Below are 16,598 nucleotides of genomic sequence, written 5' to 3' on the forward strand. Positions count from 1 at the left end.
TTAAAGACCACTTGGCTGTTGTTGAGAACGGTCTGTGGATGAGTCAAGTCTGAGGTTGGGTTTCGCTATTGTGGTAAGTCGGCTTTTTAGATCAACCTGATCGATTGCAGGGGGAGGGAAATCTTGATTTTTAGGTCTGACCTGATCGATTGTTTAGCGGGATATTTCTCAAACTTTACATGAAGATGTGTTCATTTTATTATTTTGAGGTATTTAATATTATTTGTAATTTCAGATATATGTAAGAGAGTGCATCAGTACAACGGCACTGCAGTAATGGTCAACCAGACCCAAGAAATTGGTCTCGCACAACGGCACTGCAGGTATGGAGGGATTAAAGTTACTTTGAAAAACTTCTCTTGAATTGCAGTGGTCATAATGGTCCCACAAGAACAATAAGTGAAGTGTTTAATAATTTTAATCATTTAACTCGCTATACCATGAAGCAGTGATCTTGTAATAGGTATAGTTTAATGTAATTTGTGCATCAACCACTTAAGTGGTAAACCATTTTTTTGGCCAGTAATTTGACCATTTAGTGGTAGGTAGTGTAACATGGTTAATGTTAATCAAACATTTTTGGGTACATTTCAATTCTCTTGCCTCCCCTCTCCATCCATCCTTCTGTCAGTCTCTTCTATCCCACCAGTCGAATCAATTATAGACAAAAATTACCCAAGAGGGTGATGCTTCAGCTGGGGTTAGAAGACTGTCCTGTGAGAGGAAAGTTGTAGAATGAGGGTAAAGTATCGGGGCAAAACCTAACAAGCTGAATATACCGTCGGGGACAGTTTCGGGAGGCTGACCACTTGGCAGCTACGTGGCCATCATCCGCATCTTGTACAAGGTATTGGTAGCTCTGGAACGCTGCAGCAATTCTACAGATCAACAGATATTGTGGTCAGGTGGCAGGCCCTGTGAAGTGTTATAGGTAAACGTTTCTGGGTCTCCAGAACTGTGTAACGTAGTTTACCTGGTTTGTTGTTAGTGCTAAGTGTCCCTCATTATTGCGAGAAGAGACTATATAATTGGCAGAGCTCCTATGGCCACAGGATAAAAGGTTTTAAAGCAGGGACACTAGACTACTCAAGGGGTCTATGGTTTTGCTGGGAATGAAGCATACTAATGTCACTGGGGGATGTTCCCTTTGTCCAAGCTAACAAAAAAGGCTCCGAAGGAAGCGAGTTCCAGGCCAGATGTTTACCGAAGGTTTCCTTCATCCAAGACTAGAGCGTGTTAACTTCCTTTCGGATGCTTCCTGAAGTTGTCGGAATGAGTAAATTGGGTAGAACCTTCCTCTATAGACTGGATGTGTGTTCCCGTACAAAATGTCACTGGAGAGGGGCCAGTTTCTTGGCAGCTTTTCCTATTAGAGATTCTGGGCAGTCACTTGACTGCCCCAGAGCTCCTCCAAGCCTTTCTACAGATTACTCTGATCACTAGTTATACCTTTGACTCGGGTTCCCAGGGAGAAAGGTAGATCTCTTGAGAAACCGGGTGGCAGGATGTTTATAAATGTGAAGGTTTCAGACTTTGTAATAAACCTTTATGGGCCTCTTTCTCCATCTATATATATACATACGCAGGTACCTAGGAAGGGCAGCTCCTCCAAATGGTAAATTTCAGGTTTGGATGAACTTAGCCAATTCATGGATGGGTTGAACTGTAGTAAACCAACCTCTCTTTTTCGACAAAGGTCAAATGCTCGTTTCCAGCATCCCCGTCCTCAGGCCAGGCTCATTAGTGGTGACCGTCCCCCCCCCCTTCCCCTCTCGTTAGCTCCCGGTCAAATGTATTCATCCGGTTTAACATTGTGTAAACAATTGGTTGTCATGAGTTAATATTATAATTTCAATTTCAATGTAAAGTTAGGGGGTAGGTTAGATTAGGTGTTAAATAAGTAAGTAATTATCAAAAGAAGGCACCAAACCGGGAAGGCTATGTAGCACCAACAAATACGCAAAATAATCAGAGGGCGCTAAATATCACCAAGCATGCCAATACGAGAACAAAAACGCATAAGGCAAACGATATCAAAAGTATCCGAGTCACCAAGAATTCTATCGAGGGACAGGTGACCGCGAGGGGCGGTCGGAAAGCAAGACACACGCTCGTCCTGGAAGTCAGGACATTCAAGAAGGACATGCACGACCGTAAGAAGGACAATGCAACTAGGACAATAAGGAGCAGGGCGGCGCTCCATCAAGTGACCATGGGTTAAGCGAGTATGGCCAATACGCAACCTCGCCAGAGCTGTTTCCCACCGCCGGTTACGGTGGAAGGAGGACGGCCACGAGGAAACACAACATTTAAGAGTACGGAGCTTGTTACCAGTAACAGACAACCAAGAAGCCTGCCAACGGGTAAGGACTGAGGAATGGATAACCGGGTAAAAGTCGGAATACGGAATGCCTTTACGAGAGATGGGACAAGAGCGGACAGCTTCCTTAGCGGCAGCATCCGCACGCTCATTTAAAGACACACCAATATGGCTGGGAACCCAACAAAACTCAACCGACTTAAATTTACTGTGAACGAGAAACAGCCAATGCTGGATCTCGACAACTACTGGATGAACCGGATTAAAGGACCCGAGAGCCATGAGGGCACTACGAGAGTCAACAACAACCACAAAGGAAGACTGACAACGAGAAAGGAGGAGACGAAGAGCATAGAGAATAGCATAAAGTTCCGCTGTAAAGATGCTAGTCTCCGGAGGCAAGCGACACATATAAGTGCGATCAGGAAAAACAACATAGTAGCCAACACCGTCCGCTGACTTAGACCCATCGGTGAAGACAGAAACGGAGCGGGAGTGAGAAGAAAAGTGCTCGAGGAAAAGGCGTTTTAGAACCGTAGGAGGAGTAAAAGCTTTAGTGATACGGGTCAAGGAAGTACAAAACCGCGGAAGAGGGACCCTCCACGGGGGCAAAGAAGGAACAACACGAGGAGAAACATCAGAAATACGAACGGAGAGAGAATCCTGTAGGCGAGATAACCGGACAGAAAGAGGGAGGTGGTGAAGAGGAACAGGAACCGCAGGAGGGGTAAAAGTTAAAGCACGACAGAGGCGAGAGGAAGGATGTTGCAAGGACCGCGCAAGATAGCGAAGACAGTAGCGATCACGGCGGTCCTGGAGAGACAGGAAGCCAGTGTCAACATATAAGCTAAGGATGGGAGTCGAACGAAAGGCACCAGAACTGAGGCGCAACCCAGTATGGTGCAAAGCATCAAGACGGCGAAGAGTAGAAGGAGAAGCAGACGAGTAAGCGGGGCAACCATAATCGAGCTTAGACAGGACGAGAGAGGAATGTAAAGCAAGGAGAGTGCGCCTATCTGCCCCCCAAGAAGTATGGGACAAGACCCGAAGGAGGGTAAGGGCCTTAGAGCACTCAACACGGAAGTAAGAGATATGGGGAGACCAAGACAAACGAGTGTCAAGAAATAACCCCAAAAGCTTCGCGGAATCTTTGTATTCAAGGGGATGACCATAAAGTGACAAAGAGGGACGAAGAACAACCCGTTTCCGCGTAAAAGTCATGGCACAAGTCTTAGAAGTAGAGAACTTGAAGCCATGACCTGTGGCCCAAGACGACACGGCATCAATGGCAAGTTGAAGCCGGCGTTGAAGGAGAGGCGAATCATCACTCTGACAACAAAGGGTAAGATCATCGACATAGAGAGCGGAGAAGACACCAGAAGGAAGAGAGGAAAGAAGACCATTGAGGGCAACCAGAAAAAGAGTAGTGCTCAGAACACTACCCTGGGGCACACCTTCGTATTGCTGAAAAGAGGGAGAGAGAGCGGTACCAAGGCGCACCCGAAAGGAACGACGAGAGAGGAAGCTGCGGAGAAAGAGAGGGAGATGACCACGAAGGCCAAAAGAATGGAGTTGAGATAGGATATGATAACGCCAAGTGGTGTCATAAGCCTTTTCTAGGTCAAAAAGGACGGCAACAACGGAGGTCTTCGCAGCAAAAGAAGTACGAATATAGACCTCCAAGTTCACCAGGACATCTGTCGTGCTGCGGCACTTGTGGAAACCAAATTGAGAAGGGGAGAGGAGGTGATGGTGTTCCAGGAACCACATCAGACGAACGTTAACCATTCGTTCAAAGAGTTTGCAGACACAACTTGTGAGAGCAATAGGGCGAAAGTCCTTAGGGGAAGTACCCAGAGACCCCGGTTTGCGAACAGGGAGGACAACGGCATCGAGCCAGTCCTCAGGGACTGACGACGACTCCCAGATCCGATTATACAGACTCAGTAAATACTGAGACGTGCTCGGAGGGAGATGGCGAAGCATCTCATAATGAATACCATCGGAGCCCGCCGCCGTAGAACCGCAGAGGGCCAGGGCAGAACGAAGTTCAGAGAGAGAGAAGGGATCATTATAGGGAAGCTGAAGATGAGTGCAGAAATCTAAAGGACGAGACTCAAGGACAGGTTTACGAAGAAGGAAAGATTGGGGAAGATGAAGACCAGAGCTAACAGAAGAAAAGTGGGAACCCAGGTCGGAAGCGACCTGCAACGGGTCCGCCACAAGAGTATCATGGAGGTGAAAGACCGGAGAAACATCGGGAACGAATTTACCCGCTATCTTGCGGATACGCTTCCAGATCTGGGCCAGAGGGGTTTCGGACGTAATTGTTGAGACATAAGATGCCCAACATTCACGCTTAGCCGTACGGATGGCCCTACGGGCCACCGCACTCGCTTTCCGAAAGAAAAGAAAAGAATCGGTCGTCTGCCTACGGCGGTGCCTCTTCCAGGCTGCACGCTTACAGCGGACAGCCCGAGCACAGTCCGCATTCCACCAGGGAACGCACTTCCGTGGACCCCGAGAGGAAGAGCGAGGAATAGAGCGGAGGGCAGCGTTGAAGACAGTGTCATGAAAAAGGAGGAGAGCGCGAGAGAGGGGCAGAAGGGAGAGGTCAGAGAGAGTAGCACTGAGGGAAAATAGGGTCCAGTCCGCCTTAGCAAACTGCCACCTAGGGAAAGAGAGGGAAGGGCGAAAAGAGAAAAAGGAAACAAGGATGGGGAAATGATCACTTCCATGGAGGTCATCAAGAACCTGCCACGTGAAATTTAAGTAAAGAGAAGAAGAGCAGAGAGAAAGATCAAGACAAGAAAGGGTGCGAGTTCGAGAGTCCAAATGAGTGGGCTCACCAGAATTCAGAAGAGACAGGGAAGAAGAGAGGAGAAACGGTTCAAGGAGGCGACCCCGGGTATTCGTCAGAACGTCACCCCAAAGAGAATGACGACAATTGAAGTTACCCAGCAGGAGCACAGGCTCCGGCAAGGAGTCTAGGAGGTGTTTCAAATCAGGAAGAGAGAGCGGGACACTCGGGGGGAGATAAATGGAACAAACTGTGTACCATTTCCCCACAAAGATACGAGCAGCAGAACAATGGAGAGGCGAAGGGAAAAGTAAAGGAACAAAGGGAACATCAGCCCGAATCAAGAGAGCAGAAGAATTAGAAGCCCCAGCAATGGCTGGGGGGGGGGAGAGAAAGGAATAGCCACGAAAACGACCAGGACGAGCACCAAGCATTGGCTCCTGGAGACAGACACAAAGGGGCGAAAACCGCGAAATCAGAAGTTGGAGTTCGAGGAAATTGGCGTAATAACCTCGAACGTTCCATTGAAGAATGGACAACGACGAGAAGAGAAAGGACAAAAACAGAGAACAAGGAAGAAACAAAGGCGAAAGAGCAACAGAGCGCGTTAAAGAATATCAGGGTCGGGATCAGGGTCAGCAAAGTCAGGGTTAGGGGGCATGGGTAAACTGAGCAAAGACGGAGGGAAGGAAACGGGAGAACAGATCAGAGGTGGGCGGGCAGGGTCCGGAGGAGGAGGAGGAGGAGGAGGAGGAAGAGGAGGAGACAACGGAGAGGAGCAGTCAAGGACAGCAGCAGGAAGAGGGGGAGTAGAAAGAGGGGAGCGCACCCCAGCAAGAGCAGCAACCGAAAGGGAAGCAGGGGCCAAAGAAACCTCCATAGCAGGAACAGGGGGCGCAAGCACTGAAACGGGAGGGGAAGGAGCAACAGAGCCAGAAGGAGGAGCTGAGGAAGAAAGCGAAGCCTTCTTACCCGCCGGGGAAGAGGAAGGAGAGAAGCCAGGCTTACGCTTCTGACTTCAAGAGACCGGTGTCCCAGCAACTACGTACCGGGCAACGGATTCCAGTGTCTCAACAGGAGAAGCCGAACGAGAGCACACACGACGGCCGTTAGGAGAGCGATGGACATCCGCCCGCACCGACAGGCGGTGGGGAGAGCCGATAGATGGAGGAAGAGGATGGGAAGGAGGATCGGAGGGGGACGAGGAAGAAGACACAGAAGACACGACAGACCGGGTAGAAGGAAGGGGCACCCCAGACAGAGGACCAGGAGGAGGATCCTTCAGGAGAGAACCCAAAGGGACAGAGGAGGGGGCAGTGGGCGCATCAGGGTCCAAGGCCCGGAAACGGTTGTGAGTCTGTGGAAGGCGGGAAGGACGAGGAGAGGAAGAGCGCAACACGCGAGCATAAGAGATATTAGCATAAGGCGGGAGCCGGCGAACCTGGCGCCTCGCCTCAGGAAAAGATAAACTCTCCCGGTGCTTCAAGTTGAGGACAGCTGCCTCAAGCTTGTAATGGACACACGCACGGGAGAAGGTAGGATGGGCCTCACCGCAGTTGAGGCAACGAGCCTGGGGAGAAGCGCACTCCGACTTAGAGTGACCTTCGCCACCACACAAAGGACAGAGAGAGACAGTCCCGGAGCAGCGGAGGGCACCATGCCCAAACCTCCAGCACTTGTTGCAGAGCCGAGGAGAAGGAATGTACTCCTGGACAGAGCACCTGGCACCAGCAAGAATGAAAGAGGGTGGAAGGGTCCTACCATCAAAGGTAATCTTCACAACCCGGAGGGGTTGACGGCGACTACCACGAGGGGGACGAGTAAACGTGTCCACCTGGAGAATAGAATGGCCCTGGGCAGCGAGGATATGGCGAATATCGTCGTGGCAGTCGCGCAGGTCCCGAACACCGGTCGCAACATGGGGCGGGAGCAAAATAGTGCCAACACTGGCATTCAACTAAGCGTTCTTCGAGACCCGAACGGGGGTCTCGCCAAGGCAGGATAAGGCAGCCAAGCGGGAAGCAGCATCCTGAGAAGGAGCAGCAACGACACGTGTACCGAGACGAGTGGGGTTGAAAGTAATGGAGGCATCCACGGAATCAATGAGATGTCGATGGAGGGAGAAATCGTCAGGAGGCGCAGAATCAAGAGGGAGGAGATCAAAATATTTGGCCCACGAATGGGGACCAAACAAGGCTTGATAGGTAGCAGAACTGGAAGGAATCGAGCGAGGGCGGCCGTGACGAGGACGGCGGTGAGAACCCCCAGAGAGAGAGGGGTTAAAAGGTGCAGTAGTTACAACCAGAGAAGGAGCCGCGCCAGGGGACGAGGTAGTCACCACTGGGGGCTTGGGGCTCGACCCAACCACAGAGGAGGGAGGGGAGCCAGAGGAACGAGTCAGAGAGGCCAAAGGAGGAGCAAGGTCTGGGCCCAATGCAGCGGAGGCTACAGAGCCCGGTCTTCCAATACGGACCGACTCGGGGGCTTGGTCGCCCACCCCACGAGCCTGAGAAGGTAAACCAGAAGAAGCCGAAGCAGGGGTAATCATCTTGACGAAAGAAGAATTCACTCACGAATGTGCCCCCACACCCACCATGGAGCCACAATTAGAGGCAGGACACCCAACAAGAAGCTATCGCCGATCTTGTCGGGGCCTCCTAGGGGTGCGTCGTGAGTATACGCCCCACAAACGCCACCTTAAGAAACCGACAGTCCGTCGAGATCGGGTTCAGTGACGAAGTGGGGATTGACAATAAAAGGTTCCCCTCGCTCTTGACGTCGGGTACTGCAGTTCTACGGGTGCAAGAGTATGCCTCCTCAAGCACCCGGGCGTCAAAATAGAAGAAGGCCAAGGGAAGAACCAGAACGAGCAAAAGGTCGGCAGGAAACGGCAAGCAGATAGGAGAAGAGGGGGGAGAAAAAAGAAACAGAAGGAAAAGGAAAAGATGCCCAGCAGAATTGGAGAGGACGGCAGCAGGAGCACAAGGCTAGAAAAGGACAGAGGACTGTCCCAAGGAGCATCACACTCCGGCAGCCGCCCACTAAGCCCCCACACGGCGACAACGAGCTGAGCTGGGAGGGGGGGGACGAGCACCAAGCATTGGCTCCTGGAGACAGACACAAAGGGGCGAAAACCGCGAAATCAGAAGATGGAGTTCGAGGAAATTGGCGTAATAACCTCGAACGTTCCATTGAAGAATGGACAACGACGAGAAGAGAAAGGACAAAAACAGAGAACAAGGAAGAAACAAAGGCGAAAGAGCAACAGAGCACGTTAAAGAATATCAGGGTCGGGATCAGGGTCAGCAAAGTCAGGGTTAGGGGGCATGGGTAAACTGAGCAAAGACGGAGGGAAGGAAACGGGAGAACAGATCAGAGGTGGGCGGGCAGGGTCCGGAGGAGGAGGAGGAAGGGGAGGAGACAACGGAGAGGAGCCGGCAAGGACAGCAGCAGGAGGAGGGGGAGTAGAAAGAGGGGAGTGCACCCCAGCAAGAGCAGCAACCGAAAGGGAAGCAGGGGCCAAAGAAACCTCCATAGCAGGAACAGGGGGCGCAAGCACTGAAACGGGAGGGGAAGGAGCAACAGAGCCAGAAGGAGGAGCTGAGGAAGAAAGCGAAGCCTTCTTACCCGCCGGGGAAGAGGAAGGAGAGGAGCCAGGCTTACGCTTCTGACTTGAAGAGACCGGTGTCCCAGCAACTATGTACCGGGCAACGGATTCCAGTGTCTCAACAGGAGAAGCCGAACGAGAGCACACACGACGGCCGTTAGGAGAGCGATGGACATCCACCCGCACCGACAGGCGGTGGGGAGAGCCGATAGATGGAGGAAGAGGATGGGAAGGAGGATCGGAGGGGGACGAGGAAGAAGACACAGAAGACACGACAGACCGGGTAGAAGGAAGGGGAACCCCAGACAGAGGACCAGGAGGAGGATCCTTCGGGAGAGAACCCAAAGGAACAGAGGAGGGGGCAGTGGGCGCATCAGGGTCCAAGGCCCGGAAACGGTTGTGAGTCTGAGGAAGGCGGGAAGGACGAGGAGAGGAAGAGCGCAACACGCGAGCATAAGAGATATTAGCATAAGGCGGGAGCCGGCGAACCTGGCGCCTCGCCTCAGGAAAAGATAAACGCTCCCGGTGCTTCAGGTTGAGGACGGCTGCCTCAAGCTTGTAATGGACACACGCACGGGAGAAGGTAGGATGGGCCTCACCGCAGTTGAGGCAACGAGCCTGGGGAGAAGTGCACTCCGACTTAGAGTGACCTTCGCCACCACACAAAGGACAGAGAGAGACAGTCCCGGAGCAGCGGAGGGCACCATGCCCAAACCTCCAGCACTTGTTGCAGAGCCGAGGAGAAGGAATGTACTCCTGGACAGAGCACCTGGCACCAGCCAGAATGACAGAGGGTGGAAGGGTCCTACCATCAAAGGTAATCTTCACAACCCGGAGGGGTTGACGGCGACCACCACGAGGGGGACGAGTAAACGTGTCCACCTGGAGAATAGAATGGCCCTGGGCAGCGAGTATATGTCGAATATCGTCGTGGCAGTCGCGCAGGTCCCGAACACCGGTCGCAACATGGGGCGGGAGCAAAATAGTGCCAACACTGGCATTCAACTAAGCGTTCTTCGAGACCCGAACGGGGGTCTCGCCAAGGCAGGATAAGGCAGCCAAGCGGGAAGCAGCATCCTGAGAAGGAGCAGCAACGACACGTGTACCGAGACGAGTGGGGTTGAAAGTAATGGAGGCATCCACGGAATCAATGAGATGTCGATGGAGGGAGAAATCGTCAGGAGGCGCAGAATCAAGAGGGAGGAGATCAAAATATTTGGCCCACGAATGGGGACCAAACAAGGCTTGATAGGTAGCAGAACTGGAAGGAATCGAGCGAGGGCGGCCGTGACGAGGACGGCGGTGAGAACCCCCAGAGAGAGAGGGGTTAAAAGGTGCAGTAGTTACAACCAGAGAAGGAGCCGCGCCAGGGGACGAGGTAGTCACCACTGGGGGCTTGGGGCTCGACCCAACCACAGAGGAGGGAGGGGAGCCAGAGGAACGAGTCAGAGAGGCCAAAGGAGGAGCAAGGTCTGGGCCCAATGCAGCGGAGGCTACAGAGCCCGGTCTTCCAATACGGACCGACTCGGGGGCTTGGTCGCCCACCCCACGAGCCTGAGAAGGTAAACCAGAAGAAGCCGAAGCAGGGGTAATCATCTTGACGAAAGAAGAATTCACTCACGAATGTGCCCCCACACCCACCATGGAGCCACAATTAGAGGCAGGACACCCAACAAGAAGCTATCGCCGATCTTGTCGGGGCCTCCTAGGGGTGCGTCGTGAGTATACGCCCCACAAACGCCACCTTAAGAAACCGACAGTCCGTCGAGATCGGGTTCAGTGACGAAGTGGGGATTGACAATAAAAGGTTCCCCTCGCTCTTGACGTCGGGTACTGCAGTTCTACGGGTGCAAGAGTATGCCTCCTCAAGCACCCGGGCGTCAAAATAGAAGAAGGCCAAGGGAAGAACCAGAACGAGCAAAAGGTCGGCAGGAAACGGCAAGCAGATAGGAGAAGAGGGGGGAGAAAAAAGAAACAGAAGGAAAAGGAAAAGATGCCCAGCAGAATTGGAGAGGACGGCAGCAGGAGCACAAGGCTAGAAAAGGACAGAGGACTGTCCCAAGGAGCATCACACTCCGGCAGCCGCCCACTAAGCCCCCACACGGCGACAACGAGCTGAGCTGGGAGGGGGGGACGAGCACCAAGCATTGGCTCCTGGAGACAGACACAAAGGGGCGAAAACCGCGAAATCAGAAGTTGGAGTTCGAGGAAATTGGCGTAATAACCTCGAACGTTCCATTGAAGAATGGACAACGACGAGAAGAGAAAGGACAAAAACAGAGAACAAGGAAGAAACAAAGGCGAAAGAGCAACAGAGCACGTTAAAGAATATCAGGGTCGGGATCAGGGTCAGCAAAGTCAGGGTTAGGGGGCATGGGTAAACTGAGCAAAGACGGAGGGAAGGAAACGGGAGAACAGATCAGAGGTGGGCGGGCAGGGTCCAGAGGAGGAGGAGGAAGGGGAGGAGACAACGGAGAGGAGCCGGCAAGGACAGCAGCAGGAGGAGGGGGAGTAGAAAGAGGGGAGTGCACCCCAGCAAGAGCAGCAACCGAAAGGGAAGCAGGGGCCAAAGAAACCTCCATAGCAGGAACAGGGGGCGCAAGCACTGAAACGGGAGGGGAAGGAGCAACAGAGCCAGAAGGAGGAGCTGAGGAAGAAAGCGAAGCCTTCTTACCCGCCGGGGAAGAGGAAGGAGAGGAGCCAGGCTTACGCTTCTGACTTGAAGAGACCGGTGTCCCAGCAACTACGTACCGGGCAACGGATTCCAGTGTCTCAACAGGAGAAGCCGAACGAGAGCACACACGACGGCCGTTAGGAGAGCGATGGACATCCGCCCGCACCGACAGGCGGTGGGGAGAGCCGATAGATGGAGGAAGAGGATGGGAAGGAGGATCGGAGGGGGACGAGGAAGAAGACACAGAAGACACGACAGACCGGGTAGAAGGAAGGGGAACCCCAGACAGAGGACCAGGAGGAGGATCCTTCGGGAGAGAACCCAAAGGAACAGAGGAGGGGGCAGTGGGCGCATCAGGGTCCAAGGCCCGGAAACGGTTGTGAGTCTGAGGAAGGCGGGAAGGACGAGGAGAGGAAGAGCGCAACACGCGAGCATAAGAGATATTAGCATAAGGCGGGAGCCGGCGAACCTGGCGCCTCGCCTCAGGAAAAGATAAACGCTCCCGGTGCTTCAGGTTGAGGACGGCTGCCTCAAGCTTGTAATGGACACACGCACGGGAGAAGGTAGGATGGGCCTCACCGCAGTTGAGGCAACGAGCCTAGGGAGAAGTGCACTCCGACTTAGAGTGACCTTCGCCACCACACAAAGGACAGAGAGAGACAGTCCCGGAGCAGCGGAGGGCACCATGCCCAAACCTCCAGCACTTGTTGCAGAGCCGAGGAGAAGGAATGTACTCCTGGACAGAGCACCTGGCACCAGCCAGAATGACAGAGGGTGGAAGGGTCCTACCATCAAAGGTAATCTTCACAACCCGGAGGGGTTGACGGCGACCACCACGAGGGGGACGAGTAAACGTGTCCACCTGGAGAATAGAATGGCCCTGGGCAGCGAGTATATGTCGAATATCGTCGTGGCAGTCGCGCAGGTCCCGAACACCGGTTGCAACATGGGGCGGGAGCAAAATAGTGCCAACACTGGCATTCAACTGAGCGTTCTTCGAGACCCGAACGGGGGTCTCGCCAAGGCAGGATAAGGCAGCCAAGCGGGAAGCAGCATCCTGAGAAGGAGCAGCAACGACACGTGTACCGAGACGAGTGGGGTTGAAAGTAATGGAGGCATCCACGGAATCAATGAGATGTCGATGGAGGGAGAAATCGTCAGGAGGCGCAGAATCAAGAGGGAGGAGATCAAAATATTTGGCCCACGAATGGGGACCAAACAAGGCTTGATAGGTAGCAGAACTGGAAGGAATCGAGCGAGGGCGGCCGTGACGAGGACGGCGGTGAGAACCCCCAGAGAGAGAGGGGTTAAAAGGTGCAGTAGTTACAACCAGAGAAGGAGCCGCGCCAGGGGACGAGGTAGTCACCACTGGGGGCTTGGGGCTCGACCCAACCACAGAGGAGGGAGGGGAGCCAGAGGAACGAGTCAGAGAGGCCAAAGGAGGAGCAAGGTCTGGGCCCAATGCAGCGGAGGCTACAGAGCCCGGTCTTCCAATACGGACCGACTCGGGGGCTTGGTCGCCCACCCCACGAGCCTGAGAAGGTAAACCAGAAGAAGCCGAAGCAGGGGTAATCATCTTGACGAAAGAAGAATTCACTCACGAATGTGCCCCCACACCCACCATGGAGCCACAATTAGAGGCAGGACACCCAACAAGAAGCTATCGCCGATCTTGTCGGGGCCTCCTAGGGGTGCGTCGTGAGTATACGCCCCACAAACGCCACCTTAAGAAACCGACAGTCCGTCGAGATCGGGTTCAGTGACGAAGTGGGGATTGACAATAAAAGGTTCCCCTCGCTCTTGACGTCGGGTACTGCAGTTCTACGGGTGCAAGAGTATGCCTCCTCAAGCACCCGGGCGTCAAAATAGAAGAAGGCCAAGGGAAGAACCAGAACGAGCAAAAGGTCGGCAGGAAACGGCAAGCAGATAGGAGAAGAGGGGGGAGAAAAAAGAAACAGAAGGAAAAGGAAAAGATGCCCAGCAGAATTGGAGAGGACGGCAGCAGGAGCACAAGGCTAGAAAAGGACAGAGGACTGTCCCAAGGAGCATCACACTCCGGCAGCCGCCCACTAAGCCCCCACACGGCGACAACGAGCTGAGCTGGGAGGGGGGGACGAGCACCAAGCATTGGCTCCTGGAGACAGACACAAAGGGGCGAAAACCGCGAAATCAGAAGTTGGAGTTCGAGGAAATTGGCGTAATAACCTCGAACGTTCCATTGAAGAATGGACAACGACGAGAAGAGAAAGGACAAAAACAGAGAACAAGGAAGAAACAAAGGCGAAAGAGCAACAGAGCACGTTAAAGAATATCAGGGTCGGGATCAGGGTCAGCAAAGTCAGGGTTAGGGGGCATGGGTAAATTGAGCAAAGACGGAGGGAAGGAAACGGGAGAACAGATCAGAGGTGGGCGGGCAGGGTCCGGAGGAGGAGGAGGAAGGGGAGGAGACAACGGAGAGGAGCCGGCAAGGACAGCAGCAGGAGGAGGGGGAGTAGAAAGAGGGGAGTGCACCCCAGCAAGAGCAGCAACCGAAAGGGAAGCAGGGGCCAAAGAAACCTCCATAGCAGGAACAGGGGGCGCAAGCACTGAAACGGGAGGGGAAGGAGCAACAGAGCCAGAAGGAGGAGCTGAGGAAGAAAGCGAAGCCTTCTTACCCGCCGGGGAAGAGGAAGGAGAGGAGCCAGGCTTACGCTTCTGACTTGAAGAGACCGGTGTCCCAGCAACTACGTACCGGGCAACGGATTCCAGTGTCTCAACAGGAGAAGCCGAACGAGAGCACACACGACGGCCGTTAGGAGAGCGATGGACATCCGCCCGCACCGACAGGCGGTGGGGAGAGCCGATAGATGGAGGAAGAGGATGGGAAGGAGGATCGGAGGGGGACGAGGAAGAAGACACAGAAGACACGACAGACCGGGTAGAAGGAAGGGGAACCCCAGACAGAGGACCAGGAGGAGGATCCTTCAGGAGAGAACCCAAAGGGACAGAGGAGGGGGCAGTGGGCGCATCAGGGTCCAAGGCCCGGAAACGGTTGTGAGTCTGAGGAAGGCGGGAAGGACGAGGAGAGGAAGAGCGCAACACGCGAGCATAAGAGATATTAGCATAAGGCGGGAGCCGGCGAACCTGGCGCCTCGCCTCAGGAAAAGATAAACGCTCCCGGTGCTTCAGGTTGAGGACGGCTGCCTCAAGCTTGTAATGGACACACGCACGGGAGAAGGTAGGATGGGCCTCACCGCAGTTGAGGCAACGAGCCTGGGGAGAAGTGCACTCCGACTTAGAGTGACCTTCGCCACCACACAAAGGACAGAGAAAGACAGTCCCGGAGCAGCGGAGGGCACCATGCCCAAACCTCCAGCACTTGTTGCAGAGCCGAGGAGAAGGAATGTACTCCTGGACAGAGCACCTGGCACCAGCCAGAATGACAGAGGGTGGAAGGGTCCTACCATCAAAGGTAATCTTCACAACCCGGAGGGGTTGACGGCGACCACCACGAGGGGGACGAGTAAACGTGTCCACCTGGAGAATAGAATGGCCCTGGGCAGCGAGTATATGTCGAATATCGTCGTGGCAGTCGCGCAGGTCCCGAACACCGGTTGCAACATGGGGCGGGAGCAAAATAGTGCCAACACTGGCATTCAACTGATCGTTCTTCGAGACCCGAACGGGGGTCTCGCCAAGGCAGGATAAGGCAGCCAAGCGGGAAGCAGCATCCTGAGAAGGAGCAGCAACGACACGTGTACCGAGACGAGTGGGGTTGAAAGTAATGGAGGCATCCACGTAATCAATGAGATGTCGATGAAGGGAGAAATCGTCAGGAGGCGCAGAATCAAGAGGGAGGAGATCAAAATATTTGGCCCACGAAGCGGGACCAAACAAGGCTTGATAGGTAGCAGAACTGGAAGGAATCGAGCGAGGGCGGCCGTGACGAGGACGGCGGTGAGAACCCCCAGAGAGAGAGGGGTTAAAAGGCGCAGTAGTTACAACTAGAGAAGGAGCCGCGCCAGGGGACGAGGTAGTCACCACTAGGGGCTTGGGGCTCGACCCAACCACAGAGGAGGGAGGGGAGCCAGAGGAAGGAGTCAGAGAGGCCAAAGGAGGAGCAAGGTCGGGGCCCAATGCAGCGGAGGCTACAGAGCCCGGTCTTCCAATACGGACCGACTCGGGGGCTTGGTCGCCCACCCCACGAGCCTGAGAAGGTAAGCCAGAAGCAGCCGAAACAGGGGTTATCATCTTGACGAAAAGAAGAATTCACTAACGAATGTGCCCCCACACCCACCATGGAGCCACAATTAGAGGCAGGACACCCAACAAAAAGCTATCGCCGATCTTGTCGGGGCCTCCTAGGGGTGCGTCGTGAGTATACGCCCCACAAACGCCACCTTAAGAAACCGACAGTCCGTCGAGATCGGGTTCAGTGACGAAGTGGGGATTGACAATAAAAGGTTCCCCTCGCTCTCGACGTCGGGTGCTGCAGTTCTACGGGTGCATGAGTATGCCTCCTCAAGCACCCGGGCGTCAAAATAGAAGAAGTCCATGGAAGAACCAGAACGAGCAAAAGGTCGGCAGGAAACGGCAAGCAGATAGGAGAAGAGGGGGGAGAAAAACGAAACAGAAGGAAAAGGAAAAGGTGCCCAGCAGAATTGGAGAGGACGGCAGCAGGAGCACAAGGCTAGAAAAGGACAGAGGACTGTCCTAAGGAGCATCACACTCCGGCAGCCGCCCACGAAGCCCCCACACGGCGACAACGAGCTGAGCGGGGAGGGGGGATTAGGTGTTAAGATTCTGTTGGCTATTACTTATATATTATTAGTACGTGAAGTGAAAGAGCTTTCGAATTCTAATAGAGGTCGCCAGCTAAGCACTGAGAAGTTTGCACACGATCTATTGAGTCAAGTGTAAAAGCTCGTCCTCGTAAACAAAGGCTAAAGTACATTCCATACACCTGCTAACCCCCTGCCCCCGAAGGTTTATGAATGAAAAACCTGTTTTTAAATGTCTCGCCTTGAGGTGTTTTCGGGGCTTAGCATCACCGCGGCCCGGTCATCGACCAGGCCTCCTGGTGGCTGGACTCGTCAACCAGCCCCTTGGACGCGGCTGCTCGCAGTCTTGACGTACGAATCACAGCTTGGTTGATCTGGTATCACAACCTGGTTGATCAGATAGGTCACAACTGATGACGTTCAAACATATCTTTAAC

The 16,598-nt window shown here is 53.8% G+C and overlaps 1 long non-coding RNA gene across 1 annotated transcript in view; it reads left to right on the forward strand.

The window, feature by feature from the left end:
- The first annotated feature begins 229 nt into the window (after positions 1 to 229).
- The window catches only part of LOC138370852 (uncharacterized), an 88,972-nt gene continuing 72,603 nt past the window's right edge, over positions 230 to 16,598 (forward strand). Inside the window, exon 1 of the long non-coding RNA XR_011230226.1 lies at positions 230 to 323. This is a non-coding gene — a long non-coding RNA (uncharacterized lncRNA). The remainder of the gene's footprint in view (positions 324 to 16,598) is intronic.

This window comes from Procambarus clarkii, chromosome 33 (genome assembly GCF_040958095.1).
Source record: "Procambarus clarkii isolate CNS0578487 chromosome 33, FALCON_Pclarkii_2.0, whole genome shotgun sequence".
In the NCBI taxonomy this organism is placed as follows: domain Eukaryota; kingdom Metazoa; phylum Arthropoda; class Malacostraca; order Decapoda; family Cambaridae; genus Procambarus; species Procambarus clarkii.